Raw genomic sequence first — 16,850 nt, 5'->3', positions numbered from 1 at the left:
ACCTTATTTTACTCACACAAAACCATTGAAATTCCATATATAGTTAGTTGCACTAACTATATATTGCGCACCCGCAATCCACTGCTGATCATGTCACATATTACATCATTCATGACATGGTCAGTGACATCACTGATGACATCACTGATGACATCTCAAATGACATCACTGATGACATCACTGATGACAACATCCAGTGACTATGTTTCTGTAAAGTTAAAATATGTCTTACATATTGAAGAATGAGTGGATGTATAAGTGTCTGGACGAAGGATTTAGTAGGTGCATGACTGAATGTATGAGTGAGTGATTAAATGTGTCTCACTGAGTGCATGGGTTAGTGACTAAACTGTCTTAATTTGTGCATCATTATGTCTGTTGTTCTGTAAACTGCTGCATGTGTTGATCAGTAGCTATATGAGTAACTATATGGGTTATTGATTGATTGCCCAAGTATTTGCATGGGAGACTGAGTGTGTGTGTGGCTGGATGGGAGGTGTGTGACTCTGTACAGATCAATGTGTACTTGTATCAATGATTGTATAAGAGAGTAAGTATGTGTTAGTATATGGTTGAAAACGTAAGGTGCTCTATGTTTAACTGTATAGAGTAGAAAATGGAAGTGTGATTGATTCTTTACAGGACTGACTAGGTGTGTGAGTAACTCCATGGATGAGTGGCAGAGTGTGAGTGTCTGTATAGGTGTATGAGTGCATATGATTGTGTTGTAAACATGAGTGATTGTATGTATGAATGATTGTATGGGTGAATGAGTGAATGTGTGTGTAGACGTAGGAATCAGTGAGTACGTATGTAGTAACTAGTATTGGTGTGTCAATGGTTTCAAAAATTATACTCTGTTTTTAACACTGGGTGAAACAGAGGTTATATTAAAATGTGAAGAGATGCATTGTATTGTCACATGAATAATATCATCAGTGATGTGGTCATTGATGTCAAATGAGATGTCATCAGTGATGTCATCAGTGATGTCATTTGAGATGTCATCAGTGATGTCATCAGTGATGTCACTGACCATGTCATGAATGATGTAATATGTGACATGATCAGCAGTGGATTGCGGGTGCGCAATATATAGTTAGTGCAACTAACTATATATGGAATTTCAATGGTTTTGTGTGAGTAAAATAAGGTTTTTTAAATGCTAATTCCTAACTATATATGGTCTATAACCTATGGTTTTTTCAGTGAATTTTCAAGGTTTTGTAAATGCTAATTCCTAACTATATATGGTCTATAACCTATGGTTTTTTCAGTGAATTTCAATGGTTTTTTAATAGCAAATATCATAAGCTGTCGAATGTCAAGTACGTGGTAAGTGAAAACATTTTCGTGTTTATGCACACTGATCTGCTTTGAATGGTGCCCCCCCCCTCATTTCTATTAGGAGTACTCTCTCTTTGCAGATAGTGAAAGGTAGTTAACGCAGGCCTTTGCCCCCGTTGTAATCCGTCGTGCCTGCTTCTCTCTCCATTTGATTGATTGTTATCCAAGTATTTACTGTTTTAGAATTAGTTCTCTTTGGTTCATTCTCTATTTACAAACAAACACAGAGTCGCAATACTCTGTTTAGTCTTTGCAGATAACGAAAAATCGTGTAAAAAAAAGAAAAGGAATCGAGCAAAATCAGTAGGCCACTAATGGGATCTCTTTTTGACCTCGCTAAAATAGAAACATTAGGAACAACCCCTCATGACAAATACAAAACTAGTGAGATGAACTGAACTCCACACAATGATGGCTGCAAAACAGCTCGGCTCCGCCACCCACCCCGCCCAAAATAACGATAAAGAGCGGCTGCCATGATTGGTTGCGGAATGGCCACGACGGAGCTACGAAATGATGCTGCTCTCATGCTAACCCCAGCTTCAGTCTGAAACATCCAGAAACACTGTAGACTACCAATTCGATCAGTTCCGGTAGCGCCCCAATGTAACCCGGTAGAGAAGAACTAGCCCTCCCCTCTTTGACTGATGGTTCTTGTTGCCTGTCCCTTCTGTTGTCATTTAACAGAACTATTTAGCCTGCTGAAAGGGGTTGTGTTCCGACCGCTGGTTGGTGGAGACATTTTGACTATATTCTGGACCTGCGTTGTCGCGTAATGCGTCATATGACGCGCCGCGTTAGCGCATCCGGAAGTCATCCGGGGCGCGCAGCGCGTAACGTAAGCATAACAAGTCATGTGACTTGTTAATAAAACTTTTCATTGGTTCATTTTACTTTTCTTATTGTAATGATGAAAGGCTTGGTCATATGACCTAAAAATTACGCTTTTCATTACTTCCGAACATTATTTTTTCTTAAATATATGTTATAATGTTCCAGACTAATGTACTTTCCCGGAAATTTTACAACTGTCCTGCAAGTAAAATATATTCTTTTTTCGAGAAAAAGAGCGTTTCTTCGTCCCATGATGGAGCCGTTGAGCAAAAGAGGGTCGACCTGCTGTCTTAGTCGCCGATACGCCTGAATATGAGATTCTTATCGATCACTTTATGTTGCAGGAATAGAAAACACAACAGCCCTTGACCATTTATCTTTACTGCGTTCCTTCGTATTATACCTTTTACCCTTCATGTAATTGGTCTGCTTTATTTCACTTGCCTTTTAATGATTCTAAAACAGTGACTATTATTACAAACTTTACCAATGTATATACTACTACCATGTTTTCTTTTAAAAACCTTTATTGTGAAAATTTCATTATACAAATACGAGCCTATAACCACGTGGGCCGGCCACGGAGCAAACTGTAATCGTATGTGATGAGTAGACATTTACACTGTAGAGGAACGTAACGGGCGGGCCATTAGGTTGCAAGAACTAAGGTGTCTAACAGTTACGGAATCGGTGGACGTACATTTTATAATTAAAATACGACAGGGCCAGTTACAATAAAATTATCTAGATATACATTTGCGGGCAAGTACCATGGGTGACGTTAATTCGAACTTTCAACAGTACAGTAATCAATAACACATCAGAACTTAATATCAATAGGGATGTCGAAATATTCAATCAATTCTCGTCCCCGCCCGCCATGTGCTTCAAAACTGCATACGTATCTCGTGATTTCAAGGTTCTGCAACCAGTACACAACAAGGAGTTACGAGTCCCATTTATTCCGGCGCCATTTTGGGCGAGGACGGGCAGGTCCAGGATATAGTCAAAATGTCTCTACCAACCATCGACTATGATGATGTTCATATGCTGTATTTATTAGAGTAACACTCATCTGTCCACATGAAATTAATTTGCCACAATCTAAACATGTCATTTTAATCTTTCCAAAGTTCTTCTAAAAATTTGGGACCGTTTCCCTTGCCTCTGAAGCTCTCAGTGCCACTTCTTTGATGAATGTACTAGCAGGTCAGGGGTTCTCCTCCAAATCTCTCTTTTATGCAGCACTATAATTAATTGGTGCCACCTCTCCATATGACGATGCATGGTATAGTTACCACAACTATATTTTTTTTCGGTTCCTCTGGAGAGTTCATCGTGGCAGATGAAGCGTGTAACGTACCGGGCATTTACCTTTTTTTGCATGTACAGGAAAGGAAAAAAAAATCGAGCGTCCGAGTTCTAAGGTGTCCCAGGGCCATTTTAGTGGAGGACATGATACAGCGATAATGCCCTGGATAAGGACACTTCCTTCGGGCACCCCACGCCGTCTTTCGGCGCAGCATTGTAGGATGGCCACACCAGTGCGGCAACTTGCTAGACACCACCTCGGTGCCATCCGGATCTCGGCGCCCCACTGCAGATGAACTGCCTCCACATGGAGAAGCGGGAGAGGCTCGTTTGCGCCGCCTCCCCCCCCCCTTCGGGCACCCCACGCCGACTTTCGGCGCAGCATTGTAGGATGGCCACACCAGTGCGGCAACTTGCTGGACACCACCTCGGTGCCAACCGAATCTCAGCGCCTTGTGTTGTCTTCCATTCCGAAAATATTGTTGGCAGCATTTTGAAAGGAAAGACAAACAGCCGTTTGTGGCCCTCACTACACCGTTCTCCTAGTGAGTCTCACATTGTTACATTTAGGAAGAATGTTGAAGAGTAGTATGTTGAAAATCTGAAGCCATTCTTATACAAACTCTCAACCAGCCTTGGATGGAAAAATCCTGAAGAATGTACAAACTGAAAACCAGTTTTTCTCTGTATAGCATCAGCAGCAACGCTTGAGTCAGCTTTGTGTGAAGCCGCCATTTTGATTCAATCAATAGCGTCCCCCTGCACACATTCAGGGACCTGGTCGTGTCTTCAGGTCAAACGGATTGTGGGACAAGATGCACAAAGGAAAAGGAAAAAAGTTCCGCCGGACCCCGGGAGGTGGCCGCCTATGTCATGGGCGATCTTAGGCCACACCAGGGCAATAGTGAAGCTGCAGCAGGTGCAAATAAGCTTCAGACAGTGTTACAAGCGCTGCTCAGAACTCTCAACTATGACACCACCTCGGTGCCATCCGGATCTTGGCGCCTTGTGCTGGTTCCGGCCTATTCACACATCGGTCCGCTACTGACGCCACCTCACAGGCCAACGGGGCACCCCACGCCGACTTTCGGCGCAGCATTGTAGGATGGCCACACCAGTGCGGCAAATTGCTGGACACCACCTCGGTGCCATCCAGATCTCGGCGCGTTGTGCTGCCTTCGGCCTATTCGCCACAAGTGCGCACGCAACTCAGCTGCATAGCGAGTGAAACACCAAGGGGCGCCCCACTGCAGCCGAGGAACCTCCATCTTGGGGGCGACGCACAGCATCACATTGCTTTCCAATGCAGTCAGATCCTCAAACAGCCCCCACTGACTGACGCGAACTCACAGGCCAACGGGGCGCCCCACGCCGACTTTCGGCGCAGCATTGTAGGATGGCCACACCAGTGCGGCAAGTTGCTGGACACCACCTCGGTGCCATCCGGATCTTGGCGCGTTGTGCTGCCTTTGGCCCCATTCGCACATCAGTCCGCTACTGACGCCATCTCACAGGCTAATGGGGCGCCCCACGCCGACTTTCAGCATTGTAGGATGACCACACCAGTACAGCAACTTGCTAGACATCACCTCGGTGCCATCCGGATCTCGGCGCCCCACTGCAGATGAAGTGCCTCTCAACTATGAAACCACCACTGTGACATCCGGATCTTGGCGCGTTGTGCTGCCTTCGGCCTATTCGCACATCGGTCCGCTACTGACGCCATCTCACAGGCTAATGGGGCGACCCACGCCGAGTTTCAGCATTGTAGGATGACCACACCAGTGCAGCAACTTGCTAGACATCACCTCGGTGCCATCCGAATCTTGGCATCTCAACGCCTAGTGGTATCTTCCATACAGAAAATATTGTTACGCTACCTTTGGCCCCATTCGCACATCAGTCCGCAACTTAGACATCACCTCGGTGCCATCCGGATCTTGGCATCTCAGCGCCTTGTGGTGTCAGTCAGAAAATATTGTTGCACTGCCTTTGGCCCCATTCGCACATCAGTCCGCTACTGACACCATCTCACAGGCCAACAGGGCGCCCCACGCCGACTTTCAGCATTGTAGGATGGCCACACCAGTGCGGCAACTTACTAGACACCACCTCGGTGCCATCCGGATCTTGGCGCGTTGTGCTGCCTTCGGCCTATTCGCACATCGGTCTGCTACTGACGCAAACTCACAGGCCAACGGGGCGCCCCACGCCGACTTTCAACATTGTAGGATGGCCACACCAGTACTGCAACTTGCTGGACACCACCTCGGTGCCATCCGGATCTTGGCGCGCTGTGTTGCCTTCGGCCTATTCGCACATCGGTCCGCTACTGACGCCGCCTCACGTGCCAACGTATTTTCTCCGCATTTTATACCCTATGCCGCATAACAGGTCATGTGACTTGTTTATAAAACTTTTCATTGGTTCATTTTACTTTTGGTTTCCTAATGATGGAAGGCTTGATCATATGACCTAAAAACAACACTTTTCATTGGATGAAAACTTTTTTTTTTCCAAACGATGAAAGCCCCACCTTGTTTCTGGATGTTTCAGACTGAAGCTGGCGTCAGCATGAGAGCACCACCATCTCGTAGCTCCGTCGTAGTCATTCCGCGAGCAATCATGGCAGCCGCTCCCCACCAGAAGCCTGCAGGAGTCGGGGCCCCCAAAACTTTTGATGAATTCTCAAGGCGGAGGGGACGCTTTCGAGAATGGGGTCCAAGACCTAGCAGACAAGCGTCCGATTTCCAAGGTGTCCCAGGGCCATTTCAGTGGACCAGGCCCAAAAAGGAAAGAGCCTGCCGCCATTTTGAGAGTCCTGTGACAGCCGCCTATCGCTGCACCGCAAGAGTGGGCGCAACTCAGCTGAATTGCGGCTTTTGACACAGTGGACCAAAAACGGACGGAATGGCAACTGAAACGGTAAAGGGGCGCCCCACTACAACAGATGACACTCCACCTGGAGAGGCCCGTTCACGCCGCCTCCCCCGGGGCGCCCCACGCCGTTATTCGGAGCAGCATTGTAGGATACCAAAACCAGTGCGGCAACTTACTGGACATCACCTTGGTGCCATCGTTCTGCTGCCTTGGAACTATTCGCACAACAGTTTGCTACTGAAGACCCACCCCCCGCGACGCCCCACGCCGTTATTTGCTGGGTGGCAACTTACTAGACATCACTTTCGTGTCATCTAGATTTCAGCGCGTTCTGCTGCCTTGGAACTATTCGCACAACAGTTTGCTACTGATGACCCGCCCCACGCCGGAAATCTGGACGTTGTGCTGCGTTGGGACTATTCGCACAGCCGACCGCTACTTCGTTGTTTTTCCCTAAAAATGTTTATATGTTATTACTATTTTTGTTTTCTTGTATATATTTATAAATTATTAAAGTTTTATAATCTTACTACTTTGTCGGAGTGCTATATATTTTTAATGTGACACATAATTGTAAAAACTTTGATGTACAAAGAGTCATCCCTGGAATCTTCCGCTTCACGCTCGGTCCCCTCCCCAATCACAATACAGGATGGTTTTCAGATAATAGCAACGCTTCTGCTGTGACGGATCTCATCGAGTGTGGGCCTTGATCTACTATAACTCCTTTGAAGAGGGGTGAATCTTTACAGCTGTGGCCATAAACTACATCTGCAGGGCTAGCTGATACCCTAGGACCAGCCTGGACAATCGGACACAGAGGAAAAGGAGTGTCAGAGGGTGCAGTAGTGAATAGGGCGAAAGGGAGGTGTCGGGCGGGCACAGGGTGTGATTCTCAGGAAAGAGCAGCCCAGATGGGGGGAGGTTTATTACCCATGCATAAGACAGAGAGCGGGGGTGACCACTGCCTGGGGGAGATGCTTGCGAGGGTGGGGAGCCATGCTAAGGATCGACAGCGTGCACAGAGTGGGTCTGGTCAAGGCATCTAAAATGGCTGCCGTGCACGACAAAAGTGTGGCATTTGAAAAAAGACAAGATGGCGCAGACAATGTTTTTCAACACTTCCTGATTTCCTTCGAATCGAACGTTAACAGACGTTGGGGCATATTACCAAAGTTAAGCGATATTTATCCCTAACGATGCATTGCAAAGATTTTTTTACCGTCAGAAATTATCGCAGATAAACCTTGCTATTATCAAAGTTTATCGCAAATGCGATAAAAACCGACCGCAATGCATTAATATCGCTGAAAACTCAGCAATATTCATGCATTACCGAGCTAATCCTCTTAGCCATGTTATCCACCTCCCATAGGATAACATGGCTAAGAACTGCTCAGGGCAGCTGTTACTTTTTGGAGATATTCGCGCTTATCTCGAATATTTCCAAAAGTTGATAATAGGAGATAGCGATGTTAGCGACTGTTTCCAGTCGCTAACATCTTGGCATGCCCACTTTGCATGTCATTAGTGATAAATATCACTCACATGCAAAGTGGGGCCCAAGATGGTCGCTATCTCCTACTAGCCGTCGCTAACTGGTGTTAGCAACAGCTAGGTAATACAGATATAATTTTATCTCCGCGAAGCGGAGCGCTGTTACAGATATATATCTTGTTTTTGAACGTTAATTTCTCAAAATGCACTGAAGCACATATATTGAGACCTAGCAAAGGCACATCGGGCTACCAGTCCCTAATATTTTACCAAGTTTCGTGCAAATCCATTCAGCCGTTCGATTATTATTATTATTTATTTTTTTTGCCCCGCGGGGCCCTTTTAAAACCTCCACATCAAACCTAGGGGATCAGCGAGGATCAACTATGCCCCCTTATGGTCATTTGCCCCTTCGCTTTGGCCTCCTCTTGTCTCTCGATCCTACCGAGAGACAAGATGGCGGCCGCTACGGACTGTTTGGAATGTTTACAGACACCGGAGAGCCAATCAGCTTCGCTTCGCAAAGCTCCGTAACGCGAAAAGTACGCGAAGCGGTGCGCTGTTACAGATATATATCTTTTTTTGAACGTTAATTTCTCAAAATCCACTGAAGCACATATATTGAGACCTAGCAAAGGCACATCGGGCTACCAGTCCCTACAATTTTGCCAAGTTTCGTGCAAATCCATTCAGCCGTAAGATTATTATTATATATTTTTTTTTTTGCCCCGCGGGGCCCTTTGAAAACCTCCACATCAAACCTAGGGGGTCAGCGAGGATCTACTATTCCCCCTTATGGTCATTTGCCCCTTCGCTTTGGCCTCCTCTTGTCTCTCGATCCTACCGAGAGACAAGATGGCGGCCACTACGGACTGTTTGCGGCCACTACGGACTGTTTGGAATGTTGACAGACGCCGGAGAACCAATCAGCTTCGCTTCACAAAGCTCCGTTGCGCGAAAAGTACGCGTCCTAGGCCGCTGCCCGGTCCGCGCTTACAGATATATATCTTTTTTTAAACGTTAATTTCTCAAAATCCACTGGAGCACATATATTGAGACCTACAAAAGGCACATCGGGCTACCAGTCCCTACAATTTTGCCAAGTTTCGTGCAAATCCATTCAGCCGTTCGGGCTAAAAGTGAGGCCAACCGCCCTATGGAAATTAACATGGGAAAAACGCGTTTTGGGACCCCCCTTTTTTCTCGGCCCCCCCTTGACGAACCCCCCCCAAATTTTCACAGGCTGCTCAGAAACAAAATGTGCCATTTTCCTGAAAATTTCAGCCAATTCCGTCCACAAACGGCAAAGTTATTAGACATAGAATTTTCAAAAATCCCATAGAGAAAAAATCCTAACTATATATACCTACTGGCGACCGCCAGTAGGTAATATTACCTACTGGCGGTCGCCAGTAGGTATATATAGTTAGGATTTTTTCTCTATGGGTTTTTTGAAAATTCTATGTCTAATAACTTTGGCGTTTGTGGACGGAATTGGCTGAAATTTTCAGGAAAATGGCACATTTTGTTTCTGAGCAGCCCTTGAAAATTTGGGGGGGGTTCGTCCAGTGGGGGCCGAGAAAAAAGGGGGGTCCCAAAACGTGTTTTTAACATTGAGTTTTCCATAGGGCGGTTGGCCTCACTTTCAGCCCGAACGGCTGAATGGATTTGCACGAAACTTGGCAAAATTGTAGGGACTGGTAGCCCGATGTGCCTTTTGTAGGTCTCAATATATGTGCTCCAGTGGATTTTGAGAAATTAACGTTTAAAAAAAGATATATATCTGTAACAGCGGACCGGTTAGCGCTCTGGTTCGCGGACTTTTCGCGCAACGGAGCTTTGTGAAGCGAAGCTGATTGGTTCTCCGGCGTCTGTCAACATTCCAAACAGTCCGTAGCGGCCGCCATCTTGTCTCTCGGTAGGATCGAGAGACAAGAGGAGGTCAAAACAAAGGGGGAAATAACTATAAGGGGGCATAGTAGATCCTCGCTGACCCCCTAGGTTTGATGTGGAGGTTTTAAAAGGGCCCCGCGGGGCAAAAAAAAATAATAAAAATAATAATTGAACGGCTGAATGGATTTGCACGAAACTTGGCAAAATATTAGGGACTGGTAGCCCGATGTGCCTTTGCTAGGTCTCAATATATGTGCTCCAGTGGATTTTGAGAAATTAACGTTCAAAAAAAGATATATATCTGTAACAGCGCTCCGCTTCGCGTAACGGAGGTTTGCGAAGCTGATTGGTCATTCTGTCACTGGGCTATAGTTGGGCTACATCTGGCTGATATTTGGGCTACATTTGTTTTTTTGTGTGTCTGGCGGCCATCTTTGGGCTACATTGGGCTACATTGGGCTTCATTGGGCTACATTCGGCTAATTAGCAAATAGCTCATCGCAAACTAGGAATGGTAAAGAATCGCTATTTATTCCTTAAAGTTCGCTATTTAGGAAATGCAAATAACTTTGATGATACATATGGCGGTTCATCTCTAACAAGATAAGAAGCATAGGGATAGATTTATGATGACTGGCGCATCACCAGGGATGTGTTAGTCATTCTGTGCCGCTGTTCCGTCACCTATGGTGTGCTGCATTTACAATGCGGCGCATCACGGGGCAAAAACAGCACAGATGCGTGATGTATCTGTGCCGTAAAGGTGGCGCATTGCTGGAGTTGTATCGCAAGTGTGATGAAGGTCCAGCAAGGGTCGGGGGTGCCCCTGTCGCAGGGTTTCTGTTCTCACACAGAACTGTGGACAGAGGATTGGAACCTCGGCGAATTAGGGTGTCCCAAAACTCACGTTAGTAATCAAAAACTATTTAGCAAGCTAGGTACAGTGTCACATTGGATATAACAAACTCTCAATGTTTAGACAATCCAGAATATGAACTTATAGTACCTCAGGATACGTGGAACTCATGAACAGTCGGTCGTTATATATTTCTTAGAAACCAGAACATGGAGTTAAGAAGAACACATGTGTATTTGAAATGTTTATTTACTAATGCCGTCTTCTCAGGCGTAGTACCTTAGATAATAAAAGTACACATATTATCAGTAGCAAAATTACCAGCATAGTTACTAGTACATAAAAAGTGAATGGTGATAGTATGTTAACATGCTGTAAATGAATAAGAGTTAGCAACACTTATAAGCAGCCGCGGGCCGTGGAGGGAGTTACGGTGAGGCAGGGAGGCGGGGAGGGGGAGAAGCAGGGTGGAGAATACAAGTACACATATTATCAGTAGCAAAATTACCAGCATAGTTACTAGTACATAAAAAGCGAATGGTGACAGTATGTTAACATGCTGTAAATGAATAAGAGTTAGCAACACTTATAAGCAGCCGCGGGCCGTGGAGGGAGTTACGGTGTGGCAGGGAGGCGGGGAGGGGGAGGGGCAAGGTAGAGAGGGCTCCACCCTGCTTCTCCCCCTCCCCGCCTCCCTGCCCCATCGTAACTCCCTCCACGGCCCGCGGCTGCTTATATCTCACCCTCCCTAATACACATATTATATTATTTGCTAAGAAGGTCTCTTTGTGTTGGTTTAGGGCGTGCCCATACTTTAGTGTCTTAGATTTGAAGGAATCACATCAGCATACACCAGCTCTCTCTTCATGTGAACCGCATCAACTGTTGTGTATGTGTGTTCGGCAAAGCAATATAAAACCCGCCTCATGCCCAGAATTGGCAGAAGTTGCACTTATGTTATGAGTATGAAGTCGTGGAGATCAGACCTCATAACAATTCTGTATCGTGTTGTTCTTGAAACTTTAGCACTCGCTGTACAGATATAGTTTAACAAGCAAAGCAGATAGTAGAGCAATAACATATTATTCTCATGTAAACCACGATGAACTACTAGGTTGAAAGCTAAAGCAACAACTAAATGTCGTGTGCAGAAGTTGCAAAAAAGGAAAAATGGCGTTTAAACCGGTAATGAGCCCATGCTAACTTAACACGGTGTAAAGATATCCAGGACCTAGATGACACCTCCTCATGATCCGGAAACGAACTGAATAAGATAATAGAAGTGCCATCTCATGAGAGCAGATTGCAAGTTTATATGTGGACGGTCCGCAAGGTAAAGCATTAAAAACTAGGAAAATTCAATGCTAAAGAAAAATAAAACAGCCAAGTACTTTATCGAGTCTTAAGCCAATAGGCAAGGTAAATAATAAAAACTTGACAATTAAGTCAATGAATTGTCAATGAAATGCTAGTACTCAGCATATGAAACATGAAAAAGGTCTATGACATAACTGTGTATGCAAAATAAGCTGCAACAGCCTCCAACAGGAAGTCACCGTCTTCATCCGAAAACAGTTCAGCCATCCAATTTAAAAGCGGAAAAGAACATACGTGCTCTCCCAGCACCGGATCCTCTATCACCATCAGAGGACAGCTCGGTGGGTTTTCAAGAAAGCTGTGTTCCAAGAAAGACTGTGCTGCCGCCAGTAAATTCCAGGGACCAAGTAGTCCATGCATCAATGCCACAGCCATAATCCTTTCGCCAGGACAAATCAACTCGTGAGTAATGATAGGAGTCATCAGCTGATTAAAGTCGACGTCAGGAGAAACCGGTCCGCAGAGACACAAATCAATGGCCCAATCGAAATCACAGGTCAGGCAGTGAAATACAGGCTGGACACAGGTGAAGTAGGAGAACCGAAAAGATAATCCATATGCCGTGCTTAATATCGCCAACGGCATTGTGCCATAATATTCTAGCATGCGATTGCGGAACAGTGTCAGCAGCTGCAGGGTCGGAGGTTGCATAGGAGGGACATCCATATTTAAAAATGTAAAAAAGTACAAGAGCGTCCGCTGGTAATGCAAGTAAAAATGCAATCCACGAACCAGAGTGGAGAAAATGGAATGAAAGGGAGCAGGGATGACTCCAAAGATTTTCTCAAATGAAGTCACGAGACCACTGGTAACAACTTTAAAAAAGTGTGCCAGGGATTTTGTGGAGGATGCGTTAAAGATAGTCGGAAACATGTTGCTGAAATTGAAAGGCAAACCTGTGTACGGGTGTTCGCTATGTGAAGTACGAAAGTTTCACGGGCCGAACTCAAGGCCACCTCTCTCTGAAACAAAAGAGCTCTTATTCTTGTCATGCCGTTGAAACGTGTCCCAAGGTTGGTATTTGTGGCCAGATTGAAAACTCCCTATGTTCATGTGTGGGAGGAAATAGAACATTTCTGCAGCAAATAACCCGTTCACTTACTGTTACGATAAAAGGAATACTTTTAATTAACTCAGAACAATCTTCATTATTGAGCATCAAATAACTACCATTTTGCAACAACTTGAACGTGGGGATGATAGCAGGAACTGGCGTGCCTTGCATCACGCAAGCCATATTTGGTCGCTGTTTGTTGCATGAATCGTGTAACTGTATGTGCCTACACATTAGTGAATGATCTGGCGTCTCAGTGCATTCCTCTCCATTCAGATAAACTTCTTGATCATCTTTGAAACATCTGTATGTGTATGGAAGCGACCAGACCTCATGAACAAAAGCACTACCTAAAGGTTCATAAAGACCTATTGGTATATATTTCATACAATTTGAAAACTTATATAAAGCAAAAGGCAGCGTTATTAAACCGTCGATAAGGCATGGTGCCAAAAAACCCGCAATCCTCTGCTGATGATGTCACTGAGCATGTCATGAATGATGTAATATGTGACATCATCAGTAGTGGATTATGGGTAATAGTATCTCTAGTTTACTCCCCTATAGCTGTCTTTCTTTTAACATAAGTGTGTGTTTCCTTCCCTTATACTTACTGTTTTTGGTTCGCTTCCAGTTCGCGTACCAGCGAGCGAACTAGGAAGCGAACTAAGAGAAATAGAGGTTGGCACAGTTCCAAATATTGTACCAATTTTTTAATAACGGGGAGGTAGTTCTGAAAAGAACTTTTTTTTTTATTTTTCTGAACATTTTTTTACTGTAAGGTTCCCGATTCGCGAAGCGGGAACGAAGAAAAAAAAATATTTAAAAAAATAATTATTCATAAACATATAAAATATATTTTTGGATTTAAAGAAGAATAAATTTTACAGCTACAGATATTAGCTGTTAAAAAACCAATGAAATTCACTGAAAAAACCATAGGTTATAGACCATATATAGTTAGGAATTAGCATTTACAAAACCTTGAAAATTCACTGAAAAAACCATAGGTTATAGACCATATATAGTTAGGAATTAGCATTTACTAAACCTTATTTTACTCACACAAAACCATTGAAATTCCATATATAGTTAGTTGCACTAACTATATATCGCGCACCCGCAATCCACTGCTGATGATGTCACATATTACATCATTCATGACATGGTCAGTGACATCACTGATGACATCACTGATGACATCTCAAATGACATCACTGATGACATCACTGAAGACATATCATTTGACATCAATGACCACATCACTGATGATATCATTCATGTGACAATACAATGCATCTCCTCACATTTTAATATAACCTCTATTTCACCCAGTGTTAAAAAGAGAGTATAATTTTTGAAACCATTGACACACCAATACTAGTTACTACATACGCACTCACTGATTGCTACGTCTACACACACCTTCACTCATTCACCCATACAATCATTCATACATACAATCACTCATCTTTACAACACTATCATATGCACTCATACACCTATACAGACACTCACAGTCTGCCACTCATCCATGGAGTTACTCACACACCTAGTCAGTCCTGTAAAGAATCAATGACACTTCCATTTTCTTGTCTATACAGTTAAACATAGAGCACCTTACATTTTCAAACATATACTAACACATACTTACCTTCTTATACAATCATTGATACAAGTACAGATTGATCTGCACAGAGTCGCACACCTCCCAGCTAGCCACACACACACTCAGTCTCCCATACAAATACTTGGGCAATCAATCAATAACCCATATAGTTACTCATATAGCTACTGATCAACACATGCAGCAGTTTACAGAACAACAGACATAATGATGCACAAATTAAGACAGTTTAGTCACTAACCCATGCAGTCAGTGAGACACATTTAATCACTCACTCATACAGTCAGTCATGCACCTACTAAATCCTTCGTCCAGACACTTACACATCCACTCATTCTTCAATATGTAAGACATATTTAAACTTTATAGAAACAAAAAATCACTGGATGTTGTTATCAGTGATGTCATCAGTGATGTCATTTGAGATGTCATCAGTGATGTCATCAGTGATGTCACTGACCATGTCATGAATGATGTAATATGTGACATCATCAGCAGTGGATTGCGGGTGCGCGATATATAGTTAGTGCAACTAACTATATATGGAATTTCAATGGTTTTGTGTGAGTAAAATAAGGTTTTCTAAATGCTAATTCCTAACTATATATGGTCTATAACCTATGGTTTTTTCAGTGAATTTCATTGGTTTTTTAATAGCTAATATCAAAACCTTTACAATGTATTATTCTTTAAATAGAAAAATATTTTTTACATGTTTTTAATACAATTTTTTTTTGTTTCGCTCACGGTACGCGTACCGGTTAGCTTCCCGTTAGCTCAATCCGGAGGCGCGACCCGGTACGCGAACCGGTAAACGTTCCTTTTGCGCACCTCTCGCGTTACAAAACAACATCGTGACGCTTCGCGTCAGCATGACGTTTCGCGTTCTCGCGTAATACGTCATATTACGTGCTACGTTCGCGTACCCGGAAGCGTAGCGGTACGCGAACCGGAAGCGATCCGCGGCGCGGCGCCGACCGCGTAACGTAAACACAGCAGGTCATGTGACTCGGTAATAACACTTTTCATTGGTTCATTTCACTTTTGGTTTCCTAATGATGTAATACTAGGTCATGTGATCTAAAATGAACACTTTTCATTGGTTTAGAACTTTTGTTTTTCCCAAATGATGAAAACCCCTCCTTCTTTCCTCACTCTGACTTTCATCTTGGTGAGAGAAAGACCCTTTATTTAGACTTTGAGATGGCTTCATTAGTAGCTTCAGCTGGTGCTAACCCACCACCTCCACCAAATCCAAGAAAGAGAGGACCACCTGCAGAAGTAATTTTGCAAGAAGAGGAAGAACAGGAAGAGGAGGAAGAGGAGGAAGAGCCTGAGTTTTTGCCAGAGGAGCCCAGGAGGTACAATCGAAAGGAGAATTACATCTGGCAATTTTATAGAATTCCTGAGGGGCAAAAAAAAGTGAATGCACGCTACGTGTTTTGCCGTATATGCGGTGATAGATTGTCAAGGGGAACTGATAAAAAATACAGTTACGGCAATCACACTATGCATCGGCATATGAGTAGGTGGCACCCAAATAATTATAGTGCTGCCCAGCTACGTGACGAACAACAAAATCCCCTCCCAATGGCAAGAAGATCGGTTGTCCCAGAGGTGTCGGGACCAGAGGCGAGGGAGATGATCGCAAACATCCAAATGTTGTTTGGGCACGTAAAGCAAGTGTGCGTGGAATGTGGCGCTTTCATCTGCTACAGGGAAAGTAGCATCAGTTTGATTTTACGAGCTATTCAAAATCATGTTAATGTTTGTCCGAGACGCCCCAAAAAATAAATTCTTTTTTTTTTGTTGCTCCTGTTGAGCCCTTTACAATGGATCGTTTTTGTTTCCCCCGCCCCAAAAAAACCAAAAAATTTTTTAAAACGTTCAGAAAATACAAAAAAAGTAAAAACATTTTCAAAAAATACTAAAAAAAATATAAAACAACAAAAACATAAAAAAAAAGTTATTTTCAGAACTAACTCCCCATTATAAAAAAATTGGTAGAATATTTGGAACTCTGCCAACCTCTATTTCTCTTAGTTCGCTCCCGGAGCGCTACCCGGTACGCGTCCTGGAAGCTAACCCAAAAAAATATTTTTTAAAAAAAAGAACAGTAAGTATAAGGTAAGCAAACAGACAGTTATGTGAAAAGAAAGACAGCGTTAGGGAGT

Source organism: Lissotriton helveticus, chromosome 6 (assembly GCF_964261635.1).
Source record: "Lissotriton helveticus chromosome 6, aLisHel1.1, whole genome shotgun sequence".
NCBI lineage: Eukaryota > Metazoa > Chordata > Amphibia > Caudata > Salamandridae > Lissotriton > Lissotriton helveticus.
This window is presented reverse-complemented; position numbering follows the sequence as displayed.